This window comes from Coturnix japonica, chromosome W (assembly GCF_054131305.1).
Source record: "Coturnix japonica strain WE chromosome W, WE-NBRP24, whole genome shotgun sequence".
Taxonomy (NCBI): Eukaryota; Metazoa; Chordata; class Aves; order Galliformes; family Phasianidae; genus Coturnix; species Coturnix japonica.
Genome location: NC_140701.1, coordinates 10,061,827 through 10,081,333, shown reverse-complemented (window position 1 = coordinate 10,081,333; position 19,507 = coordinate 10,061,827). Strand labels below are relative to the sequence as shown.

At 47.1% G+C, this 19,507-nt stretch overlaps 1 pseudogene; it reads right to left on the bottom strand.

The window, feature by feature from the left end:
- Positions 1-1,684: 1,684 nt before the first annotated feature.
- LOC146754495 (uncharacterized) lies at positions 1,685-19,181 on the bottom strand (annotated as a pseudogene).
- Positions 19,182-19,507: the final 326 nt, after the last annotated feature.

The following is a 19,507-nucleotide window of genomic DNA, read 5'->3' as shown; positions in this document are numbered from 1 at the left end:
AGCGGTTTTCAAAGAAACTCAACCACTGAATCACATCGTTGGTTTGGTACTGGAAAGAATCTCTGGAGTTTACCTAGTCCTTCCACTCTGAGCAAGCAGGGATACCCAGAGCAGGCTGCCCTGCCAGGACCACGTCCAAACCATGGATCAAGTCACTGATGCAAGGCGTGTTCACATTCCCTCCATTCATTTTTCTGTCACAGCTCTACCAATATGCAAGACTCAGAAAAGATTCCACATAGATTCATTAAAAATACACTTAAAAACACAGTTTGGTCCTTATTAAGAAAAAAGGAAATAACATGAGCATAAAATGCATTAAAGAGGGCTCGTTACCCGTGAGGTCAGCAAATCCTCCCACTGGTAATCTGCACATTCCAGTAACGAACTGTAGAAGTCTCATTCTCTTCTTGTTATCTATTTCTTTCACAAACTGAAAGATAATAATTAACACTGATGTAAAGTTTAATATTTATGTGATCACTTCCCCATCACCCCTAGGACAGCTGGATTAGCAGTTATCATTTACATTTACATGCTACTTATCTGTTGAGTAATTCTGACTGTTGCTCACTAAGCTGTAGCTGTGTTCTTGTGAGGAAAAAAGAAGTCTACAAACCTGCCAGATCCACAGTATCTTTCTGCTGGTTCTGGTATCATGCTGGTAGATGGTATTGCCTCTGCCAGTCATTCAGATCAATTTCTTGCATTCCACATGGGAGCACCTTTAGGGAAGAAAAAGGATCATGAACATGGAAACTACAAGCTACTACTTTGCTTCTACAGCAAGACTATTGTACTTAAATACTACTGTACTTCAAAGACCCGCAATCACAGTACGCTTGGTTTTAATATTAAACTCTTAAACTTCCACAGCAAATAACATCCGTTCACAAAGAAAATGTAGAGTGGCAACAAAGGAGATACCCCAGTCGTGAAAATGAATGTATTTAGACATATAAACCTTACTTTCTCATTGCCTAACTGTACCATTCTGTGCTAGAAATACGATGTTCTGCTGCAGAATATAATTTGCAGAGACCAAAAGCAGCTAAAACCTGCTCCACTCTGTAATTTGACCATCTGCTGATATTTGGTTCTTATCTCCCTTGCTTTCCAATTGCTCACTCTTTAGACACACGCAAATCACATGGTCAAGGATTACAAAAACACTGTTAGCCAAAAAAAATTATGCTGGCAGAATCTTAACCTTAGAAACGTGTAATTTGGTTGCAAAGAAGAAAGTGAAGATGAACACAGTAACCAAATACTAACTGATACATAAGGCTTCTCTCACACATCCTGAAAACAGAACCACCAGCCTCAATGAACTCTGCTCTTCAGACACTGACTGAAATTCAAGTATTACATGTAGCCGCCTGAATCTGGCAATAGTCAAAGAATCCTCTACCTCCAGCTCCTTAGCATCAAAGGACCGCTGTGGCAGAATTTCACTGAAGCCTTCAAAAAAAGCTTGTGTCTGTTCCTCTACGCCTCAGGAAAGTCTCCATTCTGCTACCAGCCTGGAAAAGATACAGAAGGATCATTTAAAATGGGCTACGCTAACCCAAGTTCATCTTTGTTAGTTTGTTTTGAAACGAAGCGTAAGCTGTGTTAAGAAAAATGCTGGAAAGTTCTGGGGATAGAGCACTGTATAACTGTACTCTAATTTTATTTACAACCTTCAATCTGTGCAAACAATTTTAAGTTAAAACGCTATGTTTCCAACCACTCAACTATGGAAACCTTTCCAGATGACTCGTGACAAAAGCAACTGCTTCAGCGCACACTTACAGTAAGGCACACCTACCTTGTGCTGGCCACGCAGGAAGCACGTGACGCAGCTCCAGACTGCTTTCCTGAGGCCCAGCTTCATTTCACGGCCACTCACTCTCTGCTGCTGGACATTCTGCAACGGAAAAGCCACCAGATGCAAATCCCATCCCTCGCAGATTGCATAAGACCTCCGCTCTCATGGCAGTCGCACTCACGGCTCCGGGGGAGAAAGCAGACGTGTGCTTACCGAGCGAGAGCTGTTTGCTGCCAGCTGCTGGTAGGAACCCACGCCTAACCCTACAGTACCAACAGTAACCTATGCCTAACTCTACTATGGGAACAATCAACTACTCCTAACACTACAGCACGAACAGGAACCTACTCCTAACAGGAAAACACCAACAATACCTACTCCTAACACTAAAACATGAACAATAACCTACGCCTAACTCAAGAACATGAACAACTTACCTACACCTAACTCTAAAACTAAACTAAACACTAAAACCAACAAGAATAACTGGAACGGGGACAAAGAGAGTAAAGATGGGACTGGGTGCCCACAGAACGTGGCTGCAGAAGAGGCCCAAAGGAGGAGCAGATGTTACAAAAATGCCACCCAGCTAATGCCGGGGGCGGGGGCCGCACAGTGGGTAAGGAGCTCAGCGCCTGGACCAGCCACGGTGGAGCTGCAATGGTGCCAACGCAGGGCCTGGCACGGTGGTGTGGTGCCAGGCCAGCTATGCTGCGGGTGGATCCACCTCCATGGGCTACTCTGCAGGTGGATCCACCTCCATTGGCTCATCCAGAGACGGATCCACCTCCATTGGCTCCACATGGGTGGTGGTCACCAGGCTGGTGCAGGCACGATGAAAAATGGCTCTCTTACCCCTCCTCTGCCTGATGGTCAAGGCGGGCCCCCTCCTTCTCTTCGGTTCTGGGGCCTCCAGCTCCATCCTCCCGCCTGAAACAGGGAAAACTTCCACCCTCGCCCTCTTCGCTGCTGACATGGCTGTCACATGTCACAGCTGTCAGATGTGAGTGCATTGTGCGCGGCAGCGGTGACCAAGGTGACGTGGAGAGGGTTCTAAAATGGCGGCTGAACTGCTGGCACTGGCGTTCCACATAGGATGAGGAGGGGGCTAGAGGGCAGGGCACGGCACGGGAGCTAAAAGGCGCTCCCTGTGCCCAGCAGGCAGCCCTTCTCTCCAGCCAGCAAAAGGGCACAGAAGAGCCGGCCCTGAGAAAAGGGCCGTCGGCTTCCTTCACCCTCCCCCTCCTTCCACAAGGGAATCCCCCCTTGGGGCTGGGGCACGCAGCACACAGCAGCACACTCAGGGATCTCCTGAAGTCAGTACCAACAACAGCAGGCTCCAAAGGGGACCTGACTACGCCTGCCTGCTGCTACACAGAATCCTGGCTTCCATTTCAGCACCCAGCGCCTCTTCCTGCAGGTCACCTCTGGGCATTCAAACATCACCTACAATAAATACGACCAACTGAGTTCTGAACAAAAGCTTCAGAGTCTCTGAGGGAAGACCTCATTCCCTATGAGCTTCCTCCACAAGGCTGCTTGTTACTTGCCTGGCTTAGAAAGCCCTTGCATTCAACAACCCCAAAATCACACCCCCACTGCTCACCAGAGCATCTCAGGCAGCCTTGCTGGCAAAGACGGGCTAGGGAAGTATTGCAGGACTCAACTTCCATCTCCTCCTGCCACGAAGCAGGCAGCCGGCAGCCGGGAGCAGGGAGGCAGCATCTGGGACACAGAGCTATCAGCAGAACAGCTGTGGGAGGCTCACACCGAGCCCAGCAACACTTCAGCTGCACCGAGGAGACCGGCACGCACTGGTGCTGTGGCTCCGTGCCCAGGGGCGCAGCTGCCGCAGGGCCAGCCTACATCAGCCCCGGCAGCTTCTGCCAGCTCCCACACAGCTTCTCCCCTTTGCACTTTCTCGTGCCAGGGAAAACCAGGCCAACAGGCAGAGACCTGGTGCGGGACGCAGACTGCCCACCAAGGCCACCCAGTCCAACTGCTGGCCCCGCACAGGAACACCCAAATGCAAACCCCAGCTCCCAGAGCATTGTTCAAATTCTCCTGCAGCTCCGGCAGCTCGCTGCTGGCATCACCGCCCTGGGCAGTGCTTCCACTGCCCTTGCTCCTGCCACAAGACACCAACGTCTGCTTCTAATGCGGCTCCATGATGGGACCCTGTTTGCAATAGAAAAACACACGGAGGCTGCCAGCCACTGCAACACGCGCTGTGAAACCCCTGGCACTGCTGAGTCCGAAGAGCAGATGAGAGAAGCATCTGCCTGCGATGGACGGGCTGCGGAGGGATTGAATCCTGCCTTCGAATCGGGACACCGCAGAGCCTCCCTGGGGACCCAAAGACTTACGGCAGCGCCAACACAGCAGGCAGAAACGCGACATGCTCCTGACTGCCCGCACTGTTAAAAGCTCCCTCTCCCTCCCTCCGCCCTATGACGGCAGCCCTTCAAAGCAACCAACACAACCACGCCAAACCGCAGCCCGGACTCGTCCCGCTCACTGCAATCCAGACCCACTCCATCCGTACAAAACTTCATCCACGCCGTTTCTTAACCGGGCCTCGGCACCACCCGGATCTTACAGCCAGCGAGCGGCCGGCAAACAAACGGCCGTCTTCCTCTTCCTGCCGCACAGCCCAGCATGGTCGGAGCCGCACCACACGATCCGGGCTGGGGCCGGCTCAGGCTCTGCCTCCAGGCTTTTGGGGCCGGCCGGGTGACTCCGCAGCACAGCGAGACCGTGGAGCTGCCCGGGAGCTGCCTCTGGGTGCCGGCAGCGCTGCGAGCTCCTCCCCTGACAGCCCCTCCATGCCCGCCATGGCCCGGAAGTGCTCTCCGCCGCCTGCAGGAAGCACTTCCTGTCACATGGCTCAGACCGGGCTGGGGCCTGTTGGGGAGGGGCAGTGAGGGGCCCAAAACTGGACACAGCGCTCGAGGTGCTGCCTCACCAGAGCTGAGTACAGGGGGACAATCACCTCTCTGTTCCTCCTGGCAACACCTTTCCTGATGCAAGCCAGGATGCCGTTGGCCTTCTTGGCCACCTGGGCACACTGTCGGCTCGTGTTCAGCCGAGCATCAATCAGTACCCCCAGGTCCATTACCTCTACGCAGTCTTCCAGCCACTCCGCCCCAAGCCTATAGCACCACCTGGGGTTGTTGTGGCCAAAGTGTAGGACCCGGCATTTGGTCTTGTTGAACTGACTTGCGGAATCAAACTCTATAATCCAGAAATGGGTTATAAAGCAGGTATGTTTATTCCAGAGTTGCACAGCACTGGGTGCAAGGGGGATAGCTCCTCCAAACTTGCACACCGACTTGTAAAACCGTGATACAGATATAGGTACACCTCATGCATAGTCATTGATTTCCCGTAATTCTGATACATATTCTTTATCATGCAGACCCCCTCTTGTTATCGCCCATCTTGTCAGGGAGATGCAACTCCTCTTTTGATATTTACAACACCTAATCCCCTCCTTGCCAGGTGTCTCAGGGAGTTCTCACTCCTTATCTGCATCCTTCCTGCTCTCCCAGACCCATTGTCTCCATTCCTTGTTATTCTAACTAACTAAATCATTTTCTGTAAACTACCTTTAACTATCCCCCTTGTAGCCCCCCCTTTATTCTGAATTCCAGCAGAGCATCTGTTTTCTGCTTCACTGTTCATTCCCCCCTTTTCTTTAATCTAGCAGGATTTCTCTCCTGCTAGATCATTCTTTTTCTGGTGTGTGGCTAGCTGTTCTGCTATTCTCTTAATTGCACTTTTGTATATTTCATATGTAGTTAACCCAATCTACGTTCTTGTTGATTGTCACCCACCAAAACAGTGACTCAAATTTTGCAGGATTTTGATTTCTTGCCTTAAATTTATCAGGGACTCCTCTAGGTACCTTGATTGAATCTATATATATTGCATCATCAAATGATATCCCTAAACCCCTTTTGGTTCTTCCAGAATTTTTGGATATGCCTTTTTCAAATGCCAGGGTGAATGGTATAACTAATTGAACAAGTGCACAGGTGCCTCCCCAGTTAGATGGTAGGGTGGACCATAAAATCTTTCCCCCACAGTACCACCAGAGATCTTCCCTGGAGACTCCCAGTCTTGAATAATTTCCTACTGAATCCTCCATAACATTCAAGACCTCACTGCACAAGGAAAAGTTTCCCATAGGCCTGGTAGCCTTCACACCCTACCATGAGAGGCAAGCTGTATGGTTACCTACCGCTGTAGAGATTGCAGGAGGGATCTTGACATCTGTATCAGGCACTGGAGGAGACAAGAGGGAGAGAGATCTGCAGTCTCTATTTCCCCAGGCAGTTTTCTCTTGGTACAGGGCAATCATGCATCGTATTCCCTTTGGGTCCTTGGTGATCCCAGCAGAATGGGTACCACCTGAGCTATGGGCCATCCGGATGCACAAGCACAGCAATTGCTATGGTTGAGACTCTGGACAATATACTTAATCCATTCTACCCAGGCATTACTGTCCCCATATCCTGTTTTGATTTCAAATGTTTATCTAAGATCTTTTATCTCCTCAGCTGTCACAATTGCAGGGTTTTCAAGATGATTTTCTAACCCCTTTTTAAGCTCTTCCCTATCCTGGACATTCTGGGTATTTTCAAGGAGTGTACCTGTCCAGTCTCAATTGGCAGTTGTCCACCATACATCATTCCATCACTTGGTCCCTCCCCTGCATTATTGTCAAATTTCACCTTTTCTAGATAATCATCAGGATAACAAATGGGTACAGCAGTAAAAACTTTTTGTTACAGCAAGGAAAACTTTTGTGAGCATTAGTTCTATATAGGTTATAATACTCTCCTACTTAAATACTTAAATACACAATTTATTTACCTATTCGAGGAAAAGTTAAAGGTTATTTAAAATAATAATAATAAAAATATGCATATAAAAGCTTTTCATTATTTCCTTCTAATTCTTATCTTTTAAAGGTTTTTCTGTCTCAACAGTTTCCACACCTCAGGGCTAGTGGATGCCTTTACCAGTGTGTCATAAGTCCATCCTTTCTCGGCTGTCCTCACAGCTGTTTCGGTTGTTAGGAGTACTTGGAATGGTCCTTCCCAGTCAGGTTGCAGCTTTGTCTCCTTCCCAGTCTGTATCAGGATCCAGTCCCTGGCTTGAAATGGGTGAACTGGAAGTTTCAAAGATGATGTTTGTGTTCTGCATCTTCTAAGGGTTTGTCCTTCAGGTCTGACTGACATGTCCCCCTTGTGCCTCCAATACAGTAAACACTGTATGAGATATTAAAACTGGTATCCTTTGGCCCAGTGTAGATTTACAGGCTTCTTGAATATTGAGCACTAGTGCAGTCACCACCCTCAGGCACCCTGGCCATCCCTTACTCTCCTCCTTGGCAATTTGCGGCTCATGGGTTTGGCAGATGGCTTCCCCCCTGGCAGTCCTTAAGGTTCACTTGCTGTTGAGTTATATGTGCTTTCTGTAAACCAAGAAATTCAGCAAACTCACAGACCATTGCACAGTTCTCTTTTGTCGCTGTGGCACTGACGTGCTGCAGTAAAGTTCCACCTTGGGATGGAGGATCCCAGGTCTCAGGCTCAGAGCTGACCAGTTCTCAAAAATCATTAATCTGTTCTCAGAACCCCGGGTAACGCTGTCCTGGTTAACTGAGTGTCTCTTCTCCCCATATTGGCCAAAGCAGGCAGAAGAAACATCCTTCAAATCCAGAAGGTAAACTACTCCACCTATTCATTCCTTAATTGGGTTAATAAAGTGCATGGATTTGCCACCACTGAGTGTATGCATTCAACAATTCTATTACTTGCCTTCAAGCGTTGTACCAAACTACAGCACTTGCTATCAAAATTTTTGCAAAATTGGAGTCCAAACTCCAGAAAGTCTTCTATCCTTCTACAGTTACATATCCTTATAGGGTACCACTTTATCCTGACTGGGCAATCTCTTGCTTTAACTTCTATTCAGGGCTTCACGTGTGGCCCTGATGCCCACACCCCTAAGTGCATCATGTTTGATATTGCTGTGACTCCTGGGGTACGACATTGTTTTTCCTTGTTTGTGTTAAAGTCAGACTTACAGTTTTTAATCAGTCAATATTGTTGGACCCTTAGCTCCAGTTTTACTAAATTTCTTGCCAGAGTAACCTGGCAGGTACAAGAATTTCTGCATTCCTACTTAGCTTATATTTAATTAATCCAAAAAACGTAAACCTTTTCTTGTTGGGCAGTAGCTTCTATTACTGTTACAAAACCATGTATGAGTAGTAAGAAGCACCCATATCCACCAGAAAATAAACCTCTTTATCTTGCTTCCCTAGATGCAGTTTCCCATTGTAGTTTGCACACTGCTTTCCTTCCAGTGGGGCGAAGCCCTCCCTGAGTTATTCAAGCCCCCACTCCCCCCACCTCTTCCTGAGGGGATCTCTGGGTCCTACGGCCCTATTCTGGCACCACAACAGTAACAGTTGTTATTATCGCCAATTCCCTTACTATCTGTGTGTCAATTAGTTTTGTTTTGTTTTCATATCGTTCACCTCTTTTCAGTCCTGTGTCATGGTTTTGTAATTTTGTAATTTTGCTATCAGTATTCCACATCATAACATCATGTAAAGTATGGATACTTCTATTGAATGTGCAGTCCACAGAAGAAGACTACATATCCCAGAGAACAACAGGGTTAATGATAAGTCACGGGACCAGGACTCTATATAATCTCGTTCCCAGGCTGGAGTGCCCTCCTTCTTCTCTCGAAGAACTTCTCGAAGAGTGGGAAGCGTTCCAGCCGTGTCGCCTAGAGTTCACAGTAGGCCTCTCGGTTTTCGGGGACTCTCTCTCTCTCTGTTTCGTTCGATTTGTTAGCCTCAATTATATTATATTGTGTATATATATCGGTATCATATTTAGTAAAATAAGTTTTTCCTCCTTAGATTGTTGCTGTTTTATCCCACTCCTTTTTTTCCCCTCCTTTCCGGGCCCCGGCGGGGGGGGGGCCCACGGGGTGGCTTCCCCTGTCACGGGCATAGGTAAATCTAAGTAACCCGTGACAGATTTTTGGTGGAGAATGCGGGCATAGAGCTTTTTAGCTTTTAGAACGACTCTCTCTTTGCTCTTAAAGAGCTATGTTAGCTTCGTTACGGGAGTGTTATCTTTTCGTAGCTGCTCACTGAGAACGTGACCTTGAAATACCAGACAAATTGTCAACATTAAGGGCTGCTGCACATTCTCAGCATTGCTATCTAACTTTTGTGTAGAAAACAAAGGGATTTCTTTCTCCCTTAGAGCAAAGCTAGCTAGCTCTGACTTTTACAGAGCCTGCCAGCTATGAATCCACTCTTCATCCCAGTTGCTCTGTTTAAGGGATTGAAAGCAATTATGATCTTCTTAAAGTATTGGTCAACTATTAACACCATAATTTGGTGTTGTGGAATTGTGCAGGTATATAGCCTAATAAGGTGGATACTGATGGAGACACCTGCCTGGTACTTTTACGAGATGTGGTATGGTCAGAATTTTGGCACCTACACCCCAGATGGAATTGTGAATCTTACAAACACTTGCATCCCAGATGGAATTGCGAATCTTACAAGTACTTGCATCCCAGATGGAACAGGCAATTTTACAAACAGCACCATGTTTAATTCATTGTACAGGCTAAAAAAACCCTTTTTATTTAGGTTGTACTCTCAGGTTTCCACACGCCTTTCAATAACTGAGATAGGGTTCATACTTGCATCCATGTTATCACTATTAATGAATGCATATATGTTCCTATGCATTCGTTCTATGCGGAAGTCTCCTCCAGAACCAGAGAATGATGACTGGCAGGGAATATGGAAAGGCTTAGGAAAAGTCTTAGAAGCATGGGGACCCGCAGTGTCATGGGATTTCACTCTTGAACACCTAAGGGACCCTAAGAAATTAAGTGAGTATTTGGGTCAGAGATCTAAGGAGGTAAACCTTATGTGGGGTTTGGCTTATGCATACCGTGCTTTGTATCATACTATTCTGGAGAGAGAGAGTTTCCGATCTGAGATTCAAGCCCAAGTTAATTCTGATCAGTCACAGGAGGCATCAGTAGCAATATCAATTGCCCCTGTGGAAGGCAAGAAATGGAAACGGGTGTCCATGCGTCTAGAACGAAAAGAAGGAGAAGCACAGGGGGGGGCTGCAGAAGACCCAGGTGCCGGGCATGGAGCAGTACCAAAAAAAGCAAAGGCAAAAACCAAGAGGCATGAAGAAGAGACTGATGATGAGGAGGAAATCACCTATTGTCGACCTCTGAAGCTGACTGAAATCCAAGGCTCAAGAAAGGAGTTCACACGGCGTCAAGATGAAGGTATCCTTGCTTGGTTGCTTCGCTGCTGGGACAACGGGGCCAACAGCTTGTCTCTAGATGGTAATGAAGCTCGCCAACTAGGAAGCATTGCCCAAGATGCAGGTATCGACAGAGGGATTAGCAGATGTTCGGATGGAGCTGCCACTCTCTGGTTGCGGCTGTTAGAAGCTGTGAGAGAAAGGTACCCCTATAAGGATGCTTTGAAGCCTAAATTTGATAGTTGGAATACCGTCCAAAAAGGTATTCAGCGCTTGAGGGAATTGGCCATGGCAAAAATGTTGTACAGCCCTGATCCAAGCGAACTTGACCCTGAGAGAGTGAGGGCCGATCCTGACATGTGGCAGAAAATCACAAGTACAGCACCAGAGAGAATTGCACAGTCATTGGTATCAGGATCTAAAGGATTCGTGGACAGATGGCCCCGAGTTGTTGAGCTGATTATAATGCTTCAAACCACTGATCAGCAGCTCCCCCAACTGCATGCCGCAGTTTCTGCCATCTCACGGCTAGAAAACCGAGTAGATGAAATGTGCAAGAAATTGTTTCCATCAACTAATTGTAATGATCCCGTAATAGTATCAGAAACAACTGATGAAGGTCAATCCTCGTACGGGCCACCAGGTCTAATGAAGGATCTGATCAAAGTATTCCAGTCGTACTCCTAACCTGCATCATCAAAAGTCTCAGCTGTTAAACGCACACGCTTCCCAGCTCGAGCAAAGAACAACAGTACGATTGCACCGCGTGTTTCCATGTGGCGCTACCTACGTGACCGTGGAGAAGACATGAGGAAGTGGCATGATCAGCCTACGTCTGCACTACGAGCACGGGTGAAAGAACTACTAGACATACCAACCACCAGTGGAGTTGCTCCAGTCATCACAGGTAACCAATAGAGGGGCCCTGCCCTCAGTCAGGGGAGGGAAAGGGATAATAGAGTTTATTGGACTGTGTGGATTCGATGGCCTGGCACATCAGAACCACAGAAATATAAGGCGCTGGTGGATACCGGTGCACAGTGCACCCTAATGCCCTCCAGTCATGAAGGGACAGAATCAATCCATATTTCTGGAGTGACTGGGGGCTCTCAAGAATTGACTGTGCTGGAGGCTGAAATAAGCCTCACTGGCAAAGACTGGCAAAAACATCCTATTGTGACTGGCCCAGGGGCTCCATGTATACTGGGTATTGATTACCTCAGAAGGGGGCATTTCAAGGATCCTAAGGGGTATCGATGGGCCTTTGGGATAGCTGCTGTAGATATGGACAACATTAAGCAGCTGTCTGTTTTGCCTGGCCTGTCAGAGGACCCGTCTGTTGTGGGGCTGCTACGAGTAAAAGAGCAGCAGGTACCGATTGCTACAAAGACAGTGCACAGACGGCAGTATCGCACAAACAGGGATTCCTTGCTCCCCATTCATGATTTGATTCGCCAGTTGGAGAATCAGGGAGTGATCAGTAAAACTCACTCACCTTTTAACAGTCCCATATGGCCAGTGCGTAAAGCCAGTGGAGAATGGAGGCTGACAGTAGACTACCGTGGCCTGAATGAGGTCACACCCCCATTGAGCGCTGCTGTGCTGGACATGTTGGAACTCCAGTACGAGCTGGAGTCAAAAGCAGCCAAATGGTATGCCACCATTGACATTGCCAATGCCTTCTTCTCTATTCCTTTGGCTGCAGAATGTAAGCCACAGTTTGCCTTCACCTGGAGGGGCATTCAGTATACATGGAACCGTTTGCCCCAGGGGTGGAAACACAGCCCAACCATTTGCCATGGGTTGGTCCAAACTGTACTGGAACAGGGTGGTGCTCCTGAACACCTGCAGTACATTGATGACATTGTTGTGTGGGGTGATACAGCAGAAGAGGTTTTCACAAAAGGAGAGCAGATCATCCAAATTCTTCTACAAGCTGGCTTTGCTATTAAGCGAAGCAAAGTAAAAGGACCTGCCCAGGAAATTCAGTTCTTAGGTATAAAGTGGCAGGATGGACGTCGTCACATCCCAACAGATGTGATCGACAAAATCACTGCCATGTCTCCACCAACTAGCAAGAAAGAGACACAATCTTTCCTGGGTGCAGTGGGCTTTTGGAGGATGCACATTCCAAACTACAGCCTCATTGTAAGCCCCCTTTATCAGGTGACGCGGAAGAAGAACGATTTTGCATGGGGCCCTGAGCAGCAGCAGGCTTTTGAACAGATTAAACAAGGGATAGCCCGAGCTGTAGCTCTGGGGCCAGTACGGACTGGACAGGATGTAAAGAACATCCTCTATACTGCTGCTGGAGAGAAAGGCCCCACTTGGAGTTTGTGGCAAAGAGCCTCAGGAGAGACCCGAGGCCGACCCCTGGGATTCTGGAGTCGATCATATAAGGGGTCTGAAGAGTGCTACACTCCAACTGAGAAGGAGATCTTAGCCGCGTATGAGGGGGTTCGGGCTGCTTCCGAAGTAGTTGGGACTGAAACACAGCTCCTTTTGGCACCTCGACTGCCAGTGCTGAACTGGATGTTCAAAGGACAGGTTCCCTCCACTCATCATGCTACCGATGTTACCTGGAGCAAGTGGATTACGCTGATTACACAGCGAGCGCGAATGGGAAACCTCAATCGTCCAGGAATCCTAGAGGTAATCATGGACTGGCCTGAAGATAAAAGGTTTGGAACATCACCAGAAGAAGAGGTATCACGTGCTAAAGAGGCCCCACCATACAACGAATTACCAGAAAATGAAAAGAAATATGCCCTATTCACAGATGGATCATGTCGCATTGTAGGGAAGCATCGCAAATGGAAAGCTGCTGTGTGGAGCCCCACACGACAGGTTGCAGAGGCCACCGAAGGTAAGGGAGAATCAAGTCAGTTTGCAGAGGTAAAAGCTGTCCAGCTGGCCTTAGATGTTGCTGAACGGGAGAGGTGGCCAATGCTGTATCTTTATACTGACTCATGGATGGTGGCAAATGCCTTATGGGGGTGGTTACAGAGGTGGGAACAAAACAACTGGCAACGGAAGGGTAAATCTGTTTGGGCCGCTGAATTATGGAAGGACATTGCTGCCCGAACAAAGAATATGGTTGTAAAGGTGCGTCATGTGGATGCACATGTGCCCAAAAGTCGGGCTACTGAAGAACAACAAAACAACCATCAGGTAGATAAAGCTACCAAAATTGAGGTGGCTCAAATTGACTTGGACTGGCAGAATAAGGGTGAATTATTTCTAGCTCGATGGGCTCATGAGACCTCAGGTCATCAAGGAAGAGACGCGACATATAAGTGGGCCAGAGACCGAGGGGTGGACTTAACCATGGACGCTATTGCGCAGATTATTCATGATTGTGAAACATGTGCCATAATTAAACAAGCCAAAAGGATGAAACCTCTCTGGGAGGAAGGGCGGTGGCAAAAGTATAAATATGGGGAGGCGTGGCAGGTTGATTATATCACCTTGCCACGATCTCGCAGTGGTAAGTGTTATGTACTCACCATGGTAGAGGCAACCACTGGGTGGCTTGAAACATACGCAGTACCCCATGCAACTGCTCGAAACACCATATTAGGTCTTGAGAAACAAGTCCTGTGGCGACATGGCACCCCAGAAAGAATTGAATCCGATAATGGGACACATTTTAAAAATTCCCTTATAAATACTTGGGCCAAAGATCATGGCATTGAGTGGATTTATCATATTCCCTACCATGCACCAGCTTCTGGTAAAATTGAACGATATAATGGGTTGTTGAAAACTATGTTGAAAGCAATGGGTGGTGGAACATTTAAGCACTGGGAGAAGAATCTGGCAGAAGCCACTTGGTTGGTCAATACTAGAGGATCTGTCAATCGTGATGGTCCTAGTCAATCTAGCCCCCTACACACTGTAGAAGGAGATAAGGTCCCTGTTATACATGTAAAGAACATGTTGGGAAAAGCTGTTTGGGTCCTTCCTGCTTCTGGAAAGGGCAAACCTATCCGTGGAACTGTCTTTGCCCAGGGACCTGGGTGCACTTGGTGGGTAATGCAGAGAGATGGGGATGTTCAATGTGTGCCACAAGGGAATTTAATGCTGGGGGAGTGCAGTCAATAATTTTATGTATTTATATATATATGTTTGCATGTGTAGTGTATTTTAGTTATTATAGTTGTACATTTAGTTATGTTACATGTAATTCTACTGTTTAGCTATCATAATTTTACATACGTGTATATATATGTATATATATATTTACCATGATGTAATAATGTAGAATAAGGGGTGGAATGTCATGGTTTTGTAATTTTGTAATTTTGCTATCAGTATTCCACATCATAACATCATGTAAAGTATGGATACTTCTATTGAATGTGCAGTCCACAGAAGAAGACTACATATCCCAGAGAACAACAGGGTTAATGATAAGTCACGGGACCAGGACTCTATATAATCTCGTTCCCAGGCTGTTGTGCCCTCCTTCTTCTCTCGAACTTCTCGGAGAGTGGGAAGCGTTTCAGCCGTGTCGCCTAGAGTTCACAGTAGGCCTCTCGGTTTTCGGGGACTCTCTCTCTCTGTTTCGTTCGATTTGTTAGCCTCAATTATATTATATTGTGTATATATATCGGTATCATATTTAGTAAAATAAGTTTTTCCTCCTTAGATTGTTGCTGTTTTATCCCACTCCTTTTTTTCCCCTCCTTTCCGGGCCCCGGGGGGGGGGGGGGCCCACGGGGTGGCTTCCCCTGTCACGGGCATAGGTAAATCTAAGTAACCCGTGACATCCTGATATCCCTGTTACACCTTTGCCTTCTTCAGCCTATGTCTGTTCCAAACTTTCTCACTTTCCAAACTCTCATCATTACATTAACTACTAACATCCTATTTCAGTTTCATCTCCTTCTCTCCAGAGGTGTCCAGTGCTAACACTGGAATTTCAGGTTTCCCAGACCTCTACACATGAAGGCTATTCTCACTTCCAGTGCCCTGTCCTCTACACCTTCCCTTTCCACCTCCCCCTCTGTGGTTTACAGCAGCGGTCTCTGGCTGTCTCTTGTGGGGGGGGGGGGGGAATAGTGCAGGGGGTTTGCTCTCATACCAGCGCAGAAACTCACTTTCTCTTTAACCCTTTTTCCTTTGTAAACTATTTGTACCCTCCATTACACTTCGACATACCCTCAATTATATCATTAACAATTACACTTTCTTATACCATCAAAGCAGCTTGTCCCATTCCCTTCAGGACCCACAGATCAAACAGTACAGTTCTTCAGTTTCCAAAAACACCCTTAGTACCATATAACTTTCCCTTAGTAATCCATAGCATTCAGTTCCTTGGGCTGTTCCACCCTTAATTTTATGACCTTATTTCACATTTTTCCTGATTCCCAATTTCATCTTTATCTCCTAGTTTTAATTCAGTATTCTCAAAAAGTGGTACTGTCATCCAGGTTCTTATTATCTTTAAGGCCTCATTTCTTATTTTGAGTCTTGACACCTTATGGGCCAGCAATGAATAAGCTTCCCCCATGTCAACTATACCACAACTTATTCCCCCTCAGGTCCCACTGTTATATTTACCAGGGACTCCTGGTGGGTCCAAAATTTTGAAAGCCACTCTTATGTAATTAATCCTCAATTAAAGAATTTATTTTCTTCTTAAAATTTCTAATTTCTCCACTAGTGAGTGGGGAGTTTACATAGCGTATTTGTCCTTGTCCCAGTGGAGCCTCCCATAAAGGGTGCACTGAGGTGCCGGTACAACTGGTGTTTGGGAAAAGTTCTTTTGATATCCCTTTCACATTGTTTTAATTCTCTCCCGAGCCCAGCATGCCCCCCTTTTCTGTGAAATGTCCCTGTGTGCTTTACCATTTCCTCTTACTGGGGCAGTGCCTGTCTCCCTTTGTGCTACACTGGGGTTATATGGGGGGGGGGGGGAGATTCTCAGGAGGGTCCCATTGATTAGTTCCTTTTTCTAATTCCTCTCCTTCCTGGTCCGGGCCTTTTCTTTTTACTAATAACAGGCTGATTTCTTGTATCCAACAAGCAGCATATTCTGATTCCTCCTTTGAAAAGGGTTTTGTTCTTTACATATAAATTCGAGATCTGACAAACCCAACCTTCATCAGATCCATATTTTGGTCAAATATTGATTTTCCCTGTAGTGGCTCTCTAGGCCATATCTAACACAATATTTAAACATCTCTTCCCTATTCTTTTCCTGGTTTTGGGATCATTTTAACCCGTCCTCCAACTTATACACTAACCACCAATGATTACATTATTTGATGAGGGTGTTCTTGCTTAAGAGTCCCTCCCGGTTCCCCAGCAATATCCCTCCAATATGCCAATATACATCCTAAGAGATTTTCTTAGGTATCTCTTTCCCTTGTGTTCGTACACACACAAGGAGGGGGGGGGAACAATGGTTCAAAAACAAATTTCGTAAAGTTAACATGTTAAAGCAGAGGTAACACAACCCTATTGTTTCTCTAATCTGGATCATTGTCACATTTAAACCGCGGTATTTTCTACAACAAAAGCAACAGGGTCTCGATACTAATTGTGGTTTGCCTTCTGTGGGCTTTTTCCCCCACCCGACTCCATATGCACTTCACTATTATGTGAGTTACAATTGCCACAATACTAACAACAATTAATAAGACAAAAACATCGTAACAAATACAAAAATATCGCAACATATAGAACACAGAGGCCTTTCGCTTCGTCCGTCCCCGGCTGTTTCCCTCGCGGGAGGACGGAACCGCGGGTCGGGACTCCTCACTCGCCCCACAGCTGTGCTGCGTCTCACTCACAACCACACTCACACAAGACCGGTCTTTACACAGTTCAAGGTACAACATTTCTCAGAAAATATCAAAGTTGTTGGTTCAACACTTACAGTAACAAGTGCTAATAAGAGATGTCAATAATGGCCAAATACAACAATTCCTGCTAATACAGCTAGGAAAACCCAGGTTACTTCGTCACCAACCAACCCCTTAAGGGGGAGCAAAAATAGCTCTCCTCGTTCACGCATGGTAATCCCGGTGGGACTCGAACCCACAGCTGAAACTGCCTTAGTGGGACCCAAACCCAGAATTAGAACAGCTCAGACCGCTTCAGTGGGACTTAAACCCACAATTGAAACGGCTCAGAGACCGCTTCAGTGGGACTCGAACCCACGATGTACACGGCCTCTGATCGTGATTACACAACCAACCACCTGGGCCCTTTACCAAAGGGGAGAGCTTGACAGCTCACACCTCCCGCGTAGGACGTCTCCTCACGACTTACGGATTCCCCTTTACCCATTAAACATACCTTATCCGCCAATAGAGGGTCCTTGTCTGATCCCGCAGTGATCGGATGAGGGAAGGGAGTCCTTCTGAGAAATCTCGGGGCGCGCCAAATGTGTCCCCCCTCTCAGCCGGTCCTGCAGCCAAACAGAGAGGGTCCCTTCGTGGTCGCCAAAATGACTTGCGGAATCAAACTCTATAATCCAGAGATGGGTTATAAAGCAGGTATGTTTATTCCAGCGTTGCACAGCGCTGGGTGCAAGGGGGATAGCTCCTCCAAACTTGCACACCGACTTGTAAAACCGTGATACAGATATAGGTACACCTCATGCATAGTCATTGATTTCCCGTAATTCTGATACATATTCTTTATCATGCAGACCCCCTCTTGTTATCGCCCATCTTGTCAGGGAGATGCAACTCCTCTTTTGATATTTACAACACCTAATCCCCTCCTTGCCAGGTGTCTCAGGGAGTTCTCACTCCTTATCTGCATCCTTCCTGCTCTCCCAGACCCATTGTCTCCATTCCTTGTTATTCTAACTAACTAAATCATTTTCTGTAAACTACCTTTAACTATCCCCCTTGTAGCCCCCCTTTATTCTGAATTCCAGCAGAGCATCTGTTTTCTGCTTCACTGTTCAGAACCTCATCCCATTGGCTTCAGCCCAGCTCTCCAGCCTGTCCAGATCCCATCTGCAGGGCCTCGCTACCCCCAGGCAGATCCACACTCCCAGCCAATTTGGTGTCATCCGCGAACTTACTGAGGGTGCATTCAATGCCCTCATCCAGGTCATCAGTAAAGATGTTGAAGAGGACAGGCCCCAGCATTGACCCCTGGGGAACACCACTCGTGACCAGTCGCCAGCTGAATTGAACTCCATTCACCACAACTTTCTGAGCCTGGCCCTCCAGCCAGCTCCTTACCCAGCCAAGAGTGTACCTATCCAAGCTATGAGCTGCCAGCTTCTGCAGGAGAATACTGTGGGAGACAGTGTCAAAGGCTTTGCTGAAGTTTAGGTAGACCACATCAACAGCCATTCCCTCATCCACCAGATGGGTCACTAGATCATAGAAGGAGATCAGATTGGTCAAACAGGACCTGCCCTTCACGAACCCATGCTGGCTAGGCCTGATACCCCAGCCATCCTGCACATGCCACATGATCTCCCTCAAGACAATCTGCTCCATAACCTTCCCTGGAACCGAGGACAGGCTAACAGGCCTGTAGTTCCCCAGATCCTCCTTACAACCTTCTTTGTAAATGGGAGTCACGTTGGTGAGCCTCCAGTCTTCTGGGAACTCACCAGTCAACAAAGAGCGCTGATAGATGATAGAAAGCAGCTCGGCTGTCACCTCCGCCAGTTCCCTCAGCATTCTCGGGTGGATCTCATCCAGCCTAATGGAATTGTGGCAGTCCAGTTGGAGCAGTAGGTCTCTGACTGTTTCTTCCAGAATCACAGGGAGGTTAGTTTGCTCCCCAGCCGAGGCTACCAGGTCAGAGAGAGGAGTACCCTGAGGATAACTGGTCTGACTTTTAAAGACAGACATAAAGAAGGCTTTCAGAACCTCCGTCTTTTCCTTATCCTCAGTGGTCACATTCCCAGCCTCATCCAGCAAAAAGTGGATATTCTCCTTTGTCCTCCTCTTACTGTTAATGTATTTATAAAATATTTGCTTATTCCTTTTCACCCCAGCGGCCAGGTTAAATTCTAGCAGGGCTTTTGCCTTTCTGATTTCAACTCTACACATCCTAACAACTTCCTTGTATTCATTCTCAGTTGCCCATCCCTCCTTCCACAGGCTGTAGATTCTCTTTTCCTCCTGGAGCCTCAAGAATAGCTCCCTGTTCATTCATGCCAGTCTTCTTCCCCGCCAACTCATTTTGCGGCTCAGGGGACAGCCTGCTCCTGTGCCCTCAAGACTTCATTCTTTTAGAGCAACCAGCTCTCTTCACAGAATCACAGAATTATCAAGGTTGGAAAAGACCTAGAAGATCATCTAGTCCAACCATTACCAATACTTCCCGGCTAAATCATATTCATCAACACAACATCCAGACGTTTCTTGAACACCCC